Raw genomic sequence first — 15,186 nt, forward strand, 5'->3', positions numbered from 1 at the left:
ACTCTTTGACTGATGTTGGTCAAATTCTGCAAATGACACTGAAGCCGTGTTCAGCAGTTTCTCTTTGGAATAGACAGTCTGGTCGATGATCAGAGATGATGTGAAATCAGATTACTCCGTTCTGTAATGGCTCTTTTGGCGAGCGATGGATGTCTCTTTCAGTATCTACACTGCTATTGTTTGTTGTCCAGGGCTGGCTGAAGGAGAATTAGAAGTGTTCTCCTACAGGTTTTGTTATTGCCTTCCTGATATTCTGACTTGTTGTCCATTTATCCCTATTTACGTAGGGAACTGTCCGGTGTGGCTAATGACCCTAGCAGAGGGGCAAACTCAAAATTGCTAGGCATATGATGACGTACTCTTTACATGAGTCGGATGTGCAGATGAATTGAAACGGTGATGTTGTGTCTGATTAGTATAGGTTCCTGTTGATGGTGCACTTGATGTAGTACTCTATGGGCAGAGCTGGCATTGAGGTTTGTTGCATGGATTGGTTCGTGAGTTAGAGTTACTATGGTGTGGTGTGTGGTTGCTGGTGAGAATATATTTAAGGTTGGCAGGTTGTCTGTGGGCGAGGACTGGCCTGCCTCCCAGGGCCTGTGAAAGCGAGGTATCGTTGTCCAGGATGGGTTGTAGATCACTGATGATGCATTGGAGAGGTTTTAGCTGAGGACTGTAGGTGCTGGCCAGTGGAGTTCTGTTGGTTTCTTTCTTGGGCTTGTCTTGCAGCAGGAGGCTTCTGGGTACACATCTGGCTCTGTTGATTTGTTTTCTTATTTTCTCGTGCAGGTATCATAGTTTTGAGAATGCTTGATGAAGATCTTGTGGGTGTTGGTCTCTGTCTGAGGGGTTGTTCTTTTATAATATGCCATTAAAATTGGTCCTGAGGGGTGGTTTGGGGGTACAAAGAAACTTTTAAGAAATAATAAATTGCACAATACAGGTGAAAGTTTCTTGCGCAAGTATGGATCTTGAATATTTATTTGATTACTGACACATTGTAAACATAGGCATTTCTATTATCTTAAAAATTAATTAGCACTTGATTTAATCCTTGTTACTACAACACTTATCAGTAAATGGCATTTTGTGGTTATAGTACCGTTTAACAATGTTTTGTGTTAAAACTAAAACATAATTTCAAAGTCTTTCTGCTCCAAGTTATCCCTCAGCAGTTTCAATTCTCTCTGGGATTTTACTGGAGACAGTTTCATTTAATTCCTTGAAATTATGGCTGCATGTGAGCTAGTTCTTCTTATGGGTAACACCTTGTCTATACATGAGATTGCTTCAAGTAAGCTTTACTCCGGAGGTGGGCAAACTTTTTGGCCCGAGGGCCACATTGGGGTTGTAAAGCTGTATGGAGGGCTCGGTAGGGAAGGCTATGCCTCCCCAAACAGCCTGGCCCCCGCCCCCTATCCAACCCTTCCCACTTCCCACCCCCTGATGCCCCTCTCAGAACTCCTGACCCATCCAACCCCCCCTGCTCCTTGTCCCTAACCACCCCCAGGACCCCACCCCCTATCCAAACCCCTTGCTCCCAGTCCCCTGATTGCTCTGACTCCTATCCACACCCCCACCTCTTGACAGGCTCCCTGGGACTCCACGCCTATCCAACCCCCCCTGTTCCCCATCCCATGACCCCTATCCACACCCTGGTCCCTTGACAGGCCTCCCGGGACCCCACATCTATCCAACCTTCTGGTTCCCTGTCCCCGACTGCCCCCCAGAACCTCTGCCCCATCCAGCTGCCCCCTGCTCCCTGACTACCCCCTGGGACCCCCTGCCCCTTATCCAATCCCCCGGCCCCCTTATCATGCCGCTCAGAGCAGCACGTCTGGCAATTGCGCAACTCGGCCAGAGCCAGACACGCTGCTACACTGCTCGGCAGGAGCGCTCAGCCCCACTGTCCAGAGTGCTGCCCACATGGCAGCGTGATTGCAGAGGAGGGGCTGGGCAGGACAGTCCCGTAGGCCGGATGTGGCCCACGGGCCGTAGTTTGCCTACCTCTGCTTTACCCTATGCTAAGGCAGCCTGGTTCGTTGTTGCCCTCTATTGGAAAGACCAGGTATAGATGTTTCTGAGTTTGCTATTGTCTCTGAGCTAATAGACCTATTGTTTGTTTGTTTGTTTTGTTTTTAAAGCGCAACCAGTAGAGGCTCATGCTTTCAGGTCCAGAGGTTCCTGGGCTCAACCCAGCAGATGCCCCAGCCAGGACCAACTCTGTGTGTGTGTGTGTGGAGGAGACCAGGCCTCAAGGGGCAGGAGAGCGGCTCTCTCAGGCAGTCCTGGCAGTGTGTGGCAAAGCAGGATTCACACTGGGATGGTTTAGCATTGCTTTTCCAAAAAAAGAACAGGAGTACTTGTGGCACCTTAGAGACTAACAAATTTATTTGCTCATAAGCTTTCATGGGGTACAGCCCACTTCATTGGCTACAGAGAATGGAACATATAGTAAGAAATATATATACATACAAAGAGCATGAAAAGGTGGAAGTAGCCATAACAACTGTGAGAGGCTAATTAATTAAGATGAGGTATTATCAGGAGGAGAAAAAAACCTTTTGTAGTGATAATCAAGATGGCCCACTTTAGACAGTGCACAAGAAGGTGTGAGGATACTTAACATGGGGAAATAGATTCAATGTGTGTAATTACCAAGCCACTCCCGGTCTCTATTGCTTTTCAGTTGCTCATTCACTGACTCGTAACAAGAAGAGGTGACTCAACCACAGTGTAGAAGTATTTACATGGGAAGGAGGGTGCTGAGAGCAGACAGCTCTTCAATCTAGCAGGCAAAAGCAGAAAAGAAGCCAATGGCTGGAAGCTGAAGAAATTTAGACTGTAAGTACGGGGCATATCTTTAACAGTGTGAGTAAGTAACCACTGGAACTAATCACCTAGGGATGGGATGGATTCCCCATCACTTGGAGTCTGTGCATCAAGCCTGGGTGTTCACTGTCTAGCACAGCCTGAAGTTCTGGGCTGGGTGCAGGAATCACTGTGTGTAAGTCGCTGGTCTGTGTTGTATAGGAGGTCAGACTAGATGATCTACTGGTCCCTGCTGGCCCTAACATATGTGATGCTCTCTGCACCCCAGGTAGGAAGCTCCTCTGACCTGTGCCTGCAGATGGAATCTCATGCACTGACACTCCACACTGGGATTGCACATGGCAAATGAACAGCATCTCCATGCAGTGCCTTTCTGCTCTGAAATCTGTTTTTGCATTGTTAACTGGAGGAGGGCTCCTGCTGCTCCTGCTCCACCAGCACCACCAGGCCACTCCCACTACTGTGACCCAGGGATCTCTTGATGTCAATTGGCAGAGAAGATAGGGATGCATCAGGATCACAGGGATCCCGTGGGTCTGGCATTTACATATTAGTTTACTGAAGTGTGTCAGGTAAGGAGGTTTCTGCTGAAAGCCTGTGTCGCATTGGTACCCTCATCATTGCAAAGTATATGTGCAGTTGATACGTACAGAGATGTGTGTATATATAGAACATTATGGTCTTAAAACCTGGTAGTTAAAGGAAGGCCACCAAGAGGTATATGCCTTGAGACAAGTTCCACCAGACAGCAGGTGGGAGGCAGGTATCTCCCTGCTAACCATTGTGTATTGTGAGTCTTACCATAGGAATCAATTTGCATCCTGAGTCAAATGCTAATGAGGGGATTGTGGGGATGTCAGGAGAAGAAATGTACAAAAAGAGGTGACCTGTGGGGTGAGGGGAGTGGGAAACCCTTTTTACAGGTGAACAACAGAGGACTGGTCTAATATATCTAGGGATGCAGAGAGACACCTGCACATCCTTCATCTGGGGAGACACTGCCAGCTGGTTTGGTCTTCTGAAAGGAGGTTCTCACGCTCAGCCAGCCGGGGTGCAAATCACTGGGAGAAGGACTTTGATGGAGCAGCACCTTGTTAGACAGGAGGGCATCTTGTTACTTGAGTCTATGCTCTAGAATGTGTGTTATGCTTTGTTATGTAAATCTTTGTTTCCAATAGCTCTGCCTGTTGTCATTTGAATCTCTGGTCTTTGCTAGATGTACGCTTGCTTTCTCTGGAACCCAGCCTAAGTGCTGAGGGTTGAGCACAGCAGTGATCTGAGGTAGAACAGGTAAGCTGGGATGTACTTTTCCTCTGAGAGCAGCCAGTCTGTGAACATCAAGTGGAGCAGGGCCTGGGCATTCCTGGGGATGCTCAGGGATGGAGTGTGCCTGTTACTAGCCTGCAGGGGGCAGTGGAGCTCACGTGGGCTGAGAGGGGAATGCTGGTGTTGCCTGTGGCTCGTGGTGCCAGGGAGCTGATCCCTGGCAGAGGCAGACAGGGCTTCCACATGTGAAGGACAGGCAGTAGCGAGGTGCCTCCCAGGCCTGGGTATCCCAAGAAGCCTCCCAAACACTGAGCATGGAGCTAGAAGAACCCATCCAGTCCCCAAGCATCACCCTCTGAAGGAAGGGATTATAAAACAGGGGAGCTCCCCTCCTCCAGGGAAACATGGTCCTGCACCCCTGCCAAGGCCCAACTCTCTGGGCTAGGGAGATTTACAGGCTTCCCCCTTTTGCTCAGGCTGTCTCCTGGATATGTGGAGTGTCCTGTTCCACCCTGCCCCCGGGGGCGCATAGGGAATGGCTCCAGGCAGCATGGAAAGAGTTAAGCCCCATAAGGGGTTCTGATTCATTATTTCATCCCCTAGGAGCTGTGAGGCCACCCTGCAGCCCCTCTGGCCTTGCCTCTGTGTAGTGGCCCTCAAACATTGCAGGAACAACACAGAGCCTCGCTGGGCTGGAGGCAGGATCCTTGCAGACCAGATTATCCCAACTGCTTCTTCTGGCCTTTGTGTCAAGGGAGGAGGTCCCTGCAGCCAGATTCAGCGCCAGCAATTGGGGGATATTAGCGAGGAGCTGCCTTTAATCCTTTCTCTCGTTCACAAACAACTCTGCTCTGCTACCTAAATCAACAAGCCATAAAACACCCCTGAAACAATCTGCCTGGGTCTGTAAAGCCACTCACTGCTTTGGGATTGTTTCCTTCCTATGAATGGGTTTTGCTGTAAATTACAGATCTGCGCGCATTCCCTTGGGCCGAGCGAGCCTCTGCAGAGAAGCCAGCTCTGATTGGTGTCTGGCTCCCCCAGCCCCTAATTGAAGCCAAATGTGCAAGATGTGGGATTGTGGGACGTTGGCCGGGGCCCAGGAATCCGCAGAATGCCCCAGCGCTCGGCGGCGTCTTGCATCAGCCGGCAGAAGTTCGCGCTCGGCCGGGAAAAGAAATCTGCGGCCCCTCTCCGGCGCGTCTTGGGGTAAGTGCTGCGGGGCCGGGAGCCCAGCCGCCCAAGACTCCGGGCTCCATCAGCGCGGTGGGGCGAGAGCAGAGCCCGGGAGCGGCCGGGCGGGCCCCGAAGTTTTGGGACAAGTTGCGGGAGGTCGGGACGAGCTCGCTCCGGGCGAACGTTCTGCGGGAAACGGGGCGCTGCGGGCCGCCCCGGCTCCAGCGCGTCTCCCGCCTGCCGCGTGTTAAAACGCCCCAGGGTCCCGCCGCGCTTCCACCCCGGACTAGTGCGCGGACAGGGCAGGGCCGCCCGCGGGCCGGGCTGTGCCCCCCCGGGCCTGGTGGAGGGGAGACCAGGGTACCGGGAGACCAGGGTACCTGGAGCCCGGCGGGGCAGCGCCGAGCCCCTCCAGGGGTTCAGCGGGGTGGCCGAGGCTAGCGGTGAGCGGGCTGCGCGGCCCTAGTGGCTCCGCGCAGCGCCGGGTAACGGGGCCGCGGCAGTCCCGCTCCCCCAGACGGCGAATTGTAGCCAGAGCAGACTACAGCTCCCAGCATGCACCGGGCCAACCCGCCAGTGGCGGCCACGGCGCCTGTGGCACTGCTTTCCCGGGACTTGTGGTCCTCGGGCCGCTCTGTCCTGTGGAAGCCTAACGCTGCTGGAGAAAAACTAGACGTCCCGCTGGGCTGGGCTATATTAGCAGGAGTGTTCAGAGCCAGACATGCACAGTCATTCCGCGGCTCTGCTCTACACTGGTATAGCCTCAACTGCAGCGCTGGGTGCCACATTTCAGGAAAGATGTGGACAAACTGGAGAGAGTCCAGAGAAGAGCAACAAAAAATGATTAAAAGTCTAGAAAACACGACTTAAGAGGGATGACTGGAAAAACTGGGTGTGTTTAGTCTGGAGAAGAGAAGACTGAGAGGGGACATAACAATCTTCAAGTACATAGAAGTGTGTTACAAGGCACCTGTCAGGGATGGTCTAGATAATACTTGGTCTTGCCCTGAGTGCAAGGGACTGGATTAGGTGTCCTCTCGAGATCCCTTCCAGTCCTGTACTTCTGTGATGAATATCTTTGGGGTTGTACAGCCCCCAGCTCTGCCATGTCTGAGGCCTCCATAGTGTCTAACGGGGCAGACTCCTGGTCTATGGAGGAGCCGTGCCAGTCCTCAGCATGGCCTGTGGAACATTAGTTAGCCTGTTATTGTGGCCTGAGCTACACTAGTGGAGGAGGGGGTGTGTTTAACTAAGATAAGCAACTTCAGCTACACTATCCATGTAGCTGAAGCCGAACTATCTTAGTTTGACTTACCTGGCCATCCTCATGGCAGTGAGTCGACTGCCACGGCTCCCCCGTTGACTCCACTTGCTCCTGCCGAGGTGGAATACAGGCATCGATTAGTGGAACAATTTATCGCATCCAGATGAGAGGCAATAAATCAATCCCCAATACGTCGAACACTACCTGCCAATCCGGTGGCATAGACATACTCTGTGAGCCCTTGTCACGCCATACGAAGCCAGTCAGGACTCTAGGGGAGCATGCCTCCTCTCTCTGAGCATATTGTCTCCACAGCAAGAAGGTTACACAGCTTTGACTTTCCTGGGTCTGACCTCAGAGCATTCAGCGTCCCCTTCCTCACCATGTGCTTCCCACAGCGAGTCCACCTGGGAGGGGCTACTGGGGAAGCCAGAGGGTCCTGCACCCCGACTCCATAGTCAGACATTGTGACAGATTTTTGTTACCAATCTGCCTGGACCATCAGTTGATTAGGCTGACGCCACAGGATTGTTTGGGGGAGAAGATGACTAAATGCATCAAGTGTCTACATTTTAAAGCTTTACTGATAAAATAATTAACAGTGGAGAGTCCTGGAAATGCTTTTACGTCACTCAAAGGAAGGAAGAAAGCATTAATGCCCCTCCTCTTCCAACTGAGCAATCAGCTGTGCCTTAATGAACTTTCCAGTGTGTAGCCATCTTTCTCCGCACAGGACTACAATGACCTTCTTAAGGAGATGGTTATAGGCCATCTCCACACTATTCCGAAGTGGTCACGGACTCACAGGCTTTTGCTCTCTCAGCTCCCCATGATCCCTGGGAGGAACCCCTTCAGTGCGACAGCCTTTTCGGGGGTCCACCTCTCTCGGGGTTAAGCTGTAGGTTCCTCCTGGAACCATACCTCTCAGAGCCTCCAGCACGCCTGTCGCTCGCTAATCCTCCTTTGTTTTACTACTCCTCAGTCACTTACTGCAGGATGCTCTGTCTATGGGGTCCAGTTTATCCCACCGCTGCTACCAGTTGTCACGGAGTCACCAGGGCGATGCCCTGGCTTTGTATGGAGTAGTTCCAGTCAGGACTCTGGGGGAGCATGCCTCCTTTCTCTGAGCATACTGTCTCCAGGGCAAGAAACTTACACAGATTTGATCTTCCTGGGTCTGACCTCGAAGCATTCAGCATCCCCTTTCTCACCCTGTGCTTCCCACAGCGAGTCTTCCCAGGTGGGACTCTGGGGAATCCAGAGGGCCCTGCACCCCAGCTCCGCAGCCAGATGTGACTCCCAGCCAGCTGGTAAAACAGCAAGACCCACATACGCTCACATACAGCATAACAAGGGAAAATCCCCACTTCATCACGGCCCTGTCCTAAGCACTAGTGCAGGGGGGCTGTGTGCTCTGCTCAGGTGGGTGGGTTGTAAGGAGAAGATGGACCTGAGATAACAAACCTGCTTCTAACCAGCCCCTCCTCTGACAGCCTCACTGCCTTGCCAGGGTTCACATGGGTCTGTGGAGCTGAGCCTCAGGCAGCTGGGCCCAGAGCGTCAAAGGTATCTAGGTGCCTAGCTCTTGTCCATTTTAGTAGTCATCCAAATACCTGTGAGGGGCTGGGCCCTGCTCTCTTGTGAGTGCTGGGGGTGCTGCATGACCACTTCCTGCTCATTTACTAACCTAAGAGTTGGCTGAGATGATGCATGGGGAAAGGAAGGGTCGGGCATGCCCCTGGACTGGATATGTGTGCTCTCTCTAATGCCAACAAGCCCTGCTCTACATTCCCAGGGAGGCTGAGAGTATAGGCACCGACTCCCTGGGTGCTCAGGGGCTGGAGCATCCATGGGGAAAAATTAGTGGGTGCTCTGCACCCATTGGCAGTCAAGCTCCCCATCCAACCTCCCTCCCCTAGCACGCTGCGTCCCTTCTCCTCCGCCTATCTCGCAGCGCTTCCCGGTGCTTAGGACTTTCCAGAAGGGAGTGGGGAGGAGCAGGGACACAGTGCGCTCAGGAGAGGAGGCAGAGAAGAGGCGGGGCAGGGACTTTGGGGGAAGATGGTGGAATGGAGGTGGGGACTTTGGAGAAGGGGTGGAATGGGGGTGGGGGCAGGGGCGGGGTCGAGCACCCACTGGGAACAGTGGAACTTGGCGCTTAGGGCTGGGAGGCCTGCCCTTGGCCTGCAGGATGGGGGTGTTTCATTGGAGCTGTGCATGTAGGTGGGTGAGAATTGGACCCTGTCAGGTCTGCGGATCTCTCTTGTTCAGGTCCTTTCCTTTCAGTATGTGCTAACCAGTGCCTGTGCTAGGGCCTCTGCACATGGCCCCAGAGGGACAAGGGGTGTGTGTGTGTGTTGGGGGAGGGGGGAGATCCAGCCACCATAGCCCTCCATGTTTGCCACAAGCCAGCGGCAGTGGCTGAGATGTGCAGTGTTTCTCAGTCTGTGAAGCATCAGAGGGATAGCCGTATTAGTCTGGATCTGTAAAAAAGCGACAGAGTCCTGTGGCATTGTACAGACTAACAGACTGACTAACTTTCTGTTAGTCTATAAGGTGCCACAGGACTCTGTCAGTCTGTGAAGCAGACCACAACCTGCAGTGACCGTGAGTGGCAAAACCTTGTTCATGATGTTCCCCCAACAAGGGAATAATGTAAAACAGTGCTGGGATCTGTTATAGTCTGGGATGGGAGGTCACTGCCCAGGGGGCTGGGGAGCTGTGCAAAGTCCTCACCTGACCAACTCATGGGGCACAATCAGCAAAGAGATCTGGGGAGAGATGGAGGGAGGTCCCTGCCCCAGTGCCATTAGTTCAGCTGTTCCCATCTCCAAACTCCCAGCCCCACTGCAATTAATTCAGCCTCCCATTGCCACTCCATTCCCTTCCCCATACAGTGAAGTCAGCAGCCTCATGCTGGCACCCCACTACAATATTTACCCCCAACGCCCTCCATGCAACCAAGCCAACTCCCACTGTAGTCAATGCAATTAATTCAGCCCTGGCCTGACCTCTCTGTTGGCCTCCATAGCTGCTGCCCACAGGGGTGCTAGGCCCCTGCTCCCCACTCCCCCAGAGATCATAAACAGGGAGCCTGCTGATGGCTCCCACATGGGGAGGGTGGAGAGAGAAGGCTGGGCTGTGCCACCGGGGAAGGGGAGCCAGCAGCTCAGGGTCAGTTCACTTCATGCACTGCCCCTCTTTTTCTGTGGATAATGTAGCAGCCCAACCACCTCCCACCCCAGAAGAACATGGGGGCACCTGCAGGTCCCTGCCTTTCATCCCCTCTTGGCTCCAGGGGAAGGCCTACTGGTAGGGGGGTCTCCTCCGCCTTCTCCCCTCCCTGCTCCTGTGAATGTGGCATAGCAGCAGGGCTGGAGACTGAGCTGCAGTGGGAATGCCTGTTTGAAAGGCCTGCCAGTTGTGGTGGGCAGGATGGTGTCATGTGCTGCTGTGCACCTAGTGGTGCCACCCCAGCTGAGGAAGTTTTCAGCTTGGGGTAGAGCTGGATGAGAGCATTCCTATGCACAACAAGTGCCTCAGCCGGTAACAGCAGCCAAGCTAATTATGGGCATTAAATGTAGCAGCTCTCAGCTGTCTGGACTCTCAGACATTCTAAGGCCTATGATACTTAGTTTGACTCCTGCCTAGCACACGGCATTTGCCCCCTGATTCCTGCACTGCTGGTGGAGCTAAAATAGAACTTTTGGAAAGAGACCCCCTGTCTTGATCTCCAAATGGTGGAGAATTCACCATAGCCCCATGTAAATTGTGCTGAGGGTTAATCAATTTCCCTTAAAAACATGCACCTTATTTCCTCTTTGAACTTTGAACTATGACTGCAGTTATCCATCTGCTGGATCTGTTTCTGCTAGATTAAAGAGAGCTTCTGTCACAGTTCAGGGCTGGGTGCACCTCTGCCCTTTCCTGGCCTCTCTGAATGCAACCCTGGAGGCCTCGTGTTTTTACCTATTAATCATGCAATTCTCAGGGCTTGGCTACACTGGAGAGTTGCAGCGCTGAGACGGAGCTCGTCGCAGAACGAGAGAGTGGATTTTGAGCAGACACTGTGACAGCTCCCGCCTTTGCAAAATCGCCATTCCCCCACCCCTCTCTCAATCACTCTTAAATGGGCAAAAAGGCTTCGTCTAGTGATTTTAGCGCAGCTTCTATCTTATTCTCCTCCCGAAGGACTCCTACCCTGTCCGTCCATCCGCACCACCCCCCCCCCTACTCCCTGGCTAGCCACGCTGTGTTTTCTTCTTTCAGGCAAAACCTACTAGCAGCTAGTTCTAAATCAGCTCACGCTGCCTTGTGCCAAGATTTGAACTAAGGTACTGTGAAGTGAATACGAACAACTAGCACCTCAATCATTTTAAAATGTTTTTACTCCTTTCCCTCAGCACCCCTCTCTACCACATAAATATAAATTAGAATTATGCCACTGCAACTAAATAGCCATCTCTCGCCCACAATATGCAGGGTGCTCCAAGGAGTCCTACTACTCCCTTCAAACTAGTTACTGGAGGCCACTAAAGTTGTCACTAAGCATGATTCTGAAGTAATTGTAAACCTACAGTAAACGATTTATAGAGTATTGAGTTAAGGTACGGTTAAGATATGAGTTCTTAGGCCTCTCATGAGCAAGAGTCCGTCCATGTTAAACTCTATTGACCTAGCAGGCCAAATATAAACCAAAAGGCCAGTGTCCGCAGCCTTATTTGTTGTGAGGCTTGCCCAGACTGGTATGGACAAAAATATGAAGCCGCATCTTCTTGGTCAAGGGAGGGGAATAATGGTTTACAAAGGACAAGGTCGTAATTCACGCCAGCTTTAATAACTGTTCATGAACTCTAAAGGGGAAGACGGGAGGGAGGGAAACGGGAGGCTTGCTTTGGTCAGCGAGAAAAGTTCTATGGATTAAAGGAACAGACGCTTTGTTTGTAGGTGTGCTGGATTTGAGGCATGTCAAGTCTCCCAGCACACTTTGAGGATTCAAAAAACCTTTGCTGTTTTCTCCCACTCGGCTTGTGTTTATTGGAGCTGAAGCACTCCGGCACGGACTACTACCAACTGGTTGTTTGTCCTACATCAGTCTACTATCTGCCCACAACAGTTTTTTGGTCTTGTCCCTGAGGTGTTGGCACTGGAGTGGCTTTAAAAATCTGCTTGCCCGGACCCTTCTCGGGCGGACGCCGACAGGAGCGTCAAAAATCTGGCCACAACCAAACGCCACTCGTGCCGCACCCGTGATTTCATCAGGCCTCGGTGTGGCAGCAAGCGCGTGTATTTGGGCGATTCCCCTGTTTGATGGCATCGAACGGATATTTTGCTCAACGCGCTTCTGATGTTAGGAGAAACAGCTGGTGGAGCGACCTCGGTGCAAGAACGGACCCTTAGAATTAAGTCCAGCGTGGCGACGGTTGCAGAACCTGTCCTATGTGGATAAACTGGTAGGACAGTCCAGTGGTCCGGACTTTGCCTGTTAGGACGGGGTATTGAACCCAGTTGTCACGCCTAGAGAACCATAGGGGCAGAACAGAAGTATAGGCTCGTTAAGCAGTTGGTACACCCTAGTTTAGAATTGCATTCTAGTGAATTGGGAAGTTGTCTTGATCGATCCCACTAACTAAAAGCAAACTAAAAAGGTTGTACAGTAGACTGGCCTAGGGGAGGGTCTCAGCAAAGTAGTAGGCTCCATTCAAAACTAATGCTATTACCCTTAATTCAAATAACAAACAATCCTTCACCTTACTCCTGTTATTGTCGCGAAAGGTAGCTTCTGAAGCTGGTGGTAGTAGTAGCGTTGCTTCTATATGTAAAAATCCCCACCGTAGCTCCTGTTTCTCATCCCATGTCATAGATAGGAAGTGCAAAGGATTCAAAAAGCAGGTTGTGAATTAGTTTCATAAGGACAATGAGACCTATCTGAAGGGGAGGACCGAGTGATGTCCTATGTGACTCTTTCCACAAAATTGTGTTGTAGCTAAAAAGCAAGACTCTCAGATGTCAGAATGGGTCTGGGACCCAGCTTGTGAGTGATGTTTATCCGGTGACGTCCCATGAGATACAACTGCTGAAGCAAAAGCTTGAGTGACCCGAGCTTACTTCTAACGCTAAAGCCCCTTTAAGCCTTGCAATGAGCTGTCTGAAAAGTACATTAATACACATCTGGTAATTAGTGGATCTTTGGAGGTCCGACCCTTGGTGGGCTGACTATGTGAGATCCTGTGGCTCTTCATCCGGTGAGGAAGTACCTGGGTCTCAGGAGTGTGTGTAGCTTTTCTTCTCCACTTCCCCCTTCCTTTCCGTGTGGGACTACTGGTCAGGTGTCTGTCATCTCACTGGATGCAATCAGAGTATAGCCGGCGCCGTCTCCAAGAGACTAGCCGACGCTCGCTGTAAGGGAGTGGAGGAAAGAGGTCGTGCTCATCCTCGTAGCCCTCTCCAATGCTCGATGCTACACCTGTAGGAAAATCCTTAAATTTATGAGCGCTCCTAGCGCGGAACAGGCACTCCTCCCTGTTTGTGTGTTTAAGTAAGAGTGGGAAGATTGGGGTCTGCTAGGGGTGCGGCTTCAGTGTGTGTTTAGACTTCCATCCTTCCCCCCTTTACAACGGGTACACCCTGCCGATTTACGATCTGTACGTTTAATTGTATGCGTTCACAACCTGCATAGGTATTTAAAGAATTGGAATACACGCGTGCAAATCCATCTAAACAATGCCCACTAGAAGGATTTCAAGGCGTACGCTAAGAATAGGTCCAATTTCCTTATACTCTAAAGAGGAGCGAGCTCTCTTAATCACAAAAAAGTCTCTGACAAGTGTGAGCAACATCCTGTATTACTTATAGAGGATAGACGGAATGGTGTTAAATTTGAATTTTTCGCTTGTGGGCCAGAGATAAAATGTTGTCTTTCTCATAGAAATCGCCTTCAAGTTAAGAATCAACGCAGGACATATGACTGTACAAGAATGAGAAGCCTGAGCTCTTTCGGCAGTCTCCAGAGCTGGGCTGGTGGAAAAGGAAAATTGACCAGAATGGCGAACCAAAGCAATATAGATTGTATCAAAAACTGAATATATACGATTTTGCAACACTTGATGACTGATCCCAGTATAAAGAGCTCCAACTAGTTGTTGCACTATATGTGCCCGGAGCTCACGTGTTGTGCTTTGGCAGTTGCATCAAAGACAGCCGCAGGCAGTCTCTCGACCTGAGACAGTGGGGAATCTCTGATAAGAAACGCCGCAGGGCCGACCATTCCAAGTAGTGTAAAGAACAGCCTCCCAAGGAGTTTGGAAGCATTATGTGGAAAAATTCTGGACAGCTGTATACAGGTATAATCTCTTCTTTGGCTCACTCCTCTCCCCCCTCTCTACTGACATTATACACAGAATAACAATGAAATCACAAAGGACGAAGTGGTGCCTAGTCTGTGTGATATCATTACGCTCTTACTTGACTAAAGCCCCACCTAAGCCAGCTACTAAAACAGCGACATTCATTTGTGTGAGTTATGAATGAGAGGGATATATGGTCTGGAACAGGCATGCAATGTATACCTCTAACTAACTTGAGTGAGTGACCTGGAGGCATTCCAAACTGCTCTCCGTTGTGTTGTTCTGTATTTTATTTAATTGAGGCCTTTAGAAATTCCGTGATTGCGTATGGTGTGTTTTCTTTATCTTCCCCCATATGTCCTATAGTGTCAGCGCTGATCACCTGGACATGAGTGGACTAGATTGAGTAACGGTAATTTGTCATCAGTTTGTTAGTTAATTAGAGAGGGGGAGCCCTGCCAGAATTTACACCTATCTATCTCTCGCTCTATTACATGTTATTTTATGTTTGCTTTGCTTGGGTACTGTTTGGTGTTCATATGTGAGAACTGCCATGAATAAAAGTGAGCCTAGAGAGTATAAGGGAAACGCTATTCTGGTTCTGGTCTGTTCTGTTTAACCGGTTACTGTTGTTTTTCTGCTCTGTCAGTTAGATGCGTTAGAATGTCGTGCGGCGGAATGAACCTCTCGTTCCTAATTCCTCGGAGTGGAAGCATGCCTGTTTGCGGGAAGCATCTGAGGTCGAATTGAGATCCTTCTGTCCCGGTCCCCTGTAGTGATTTTCAGTTTGTATAAAGAGTGGGCAACAAGTGCTACTTAAACTGTAATTATCCTCTGCGTGCCTTAGAATTGCGTCATTTATCTGTTTGTAAGATGTCAGCAACAATGGATGGGTCTCTGCGGGTAAACCTCTAAAGGGGTTTGATTGTATGTTAAGTAAATTGTCCTTTGCCCAATGGGCCATGTGTTTTGTCCAGGTGACAGCCCTTTTTCAAGAGGGGGTAGGACTCGGTAGTCTTTGTGAGTAAGAATGTTTGAAGGCAAGAGTTCAGGAGGGGTGAGGGCTAGTTAAAGCGCCACCCTCCTAGGCTAAATGAGATAAGGTGTTAGTGGACATGTGTGTATTTTGCCGCATGGAAGGGATGTGGTTCAGCAAGGAAAGCTAGTGATCGGGCCCGGCAGGCAACAGACAGGAGAGAATAGACGCAAATCGAGGTATAGCTATTAAGTACTTCGCGCGGATCTATACTCCTAAGTGTATAGTTGTTTGATGATTCTTCTACGCCTTTATCTCTCTCTTTT

The 15,186-nt window shown here is 50.7% G+C and overlaps 1 protein-coding gene across 2 annotated transcripts in view; it reads left to right on the top strand.

Annotated features, from left to right (window-relative positions):
* Window positions 1-3,528: 3,528 nt before the first annotated feature.
* The window catches only part of DDR2 (discoidin domain receptor tyrosine kinase 2), a 156,788-nt gene continuing 145,130 nt past the window's right edge, over window positions 3,529-15,186 (top strand). For both annotated transcript variants that reach the window (XM_075067996.1, XM_032790948.2), the window contains exon 1: window positions 3,529-5,307. The gene's annotated coding sequence lies outside the window, so the exon portion shown is untranslated. The remainder of the gene's footprint in view (window positions 5,308-15,186) is intronic.

This window comes from Chelonoidis abingdonii, chromosome 7 (genome assembly GCF_003597395.2).
Source record: "Chelonoidis abingdonii isolate Lonesome George chromosome 7, CheloAbing_2.0, whole genome shotgun sequence".
NCBI lineage: Eukaryota > Metazoa > Chordata > Testudines > Testudinidae > Chelonoidis > Chelonoidis abingdonii.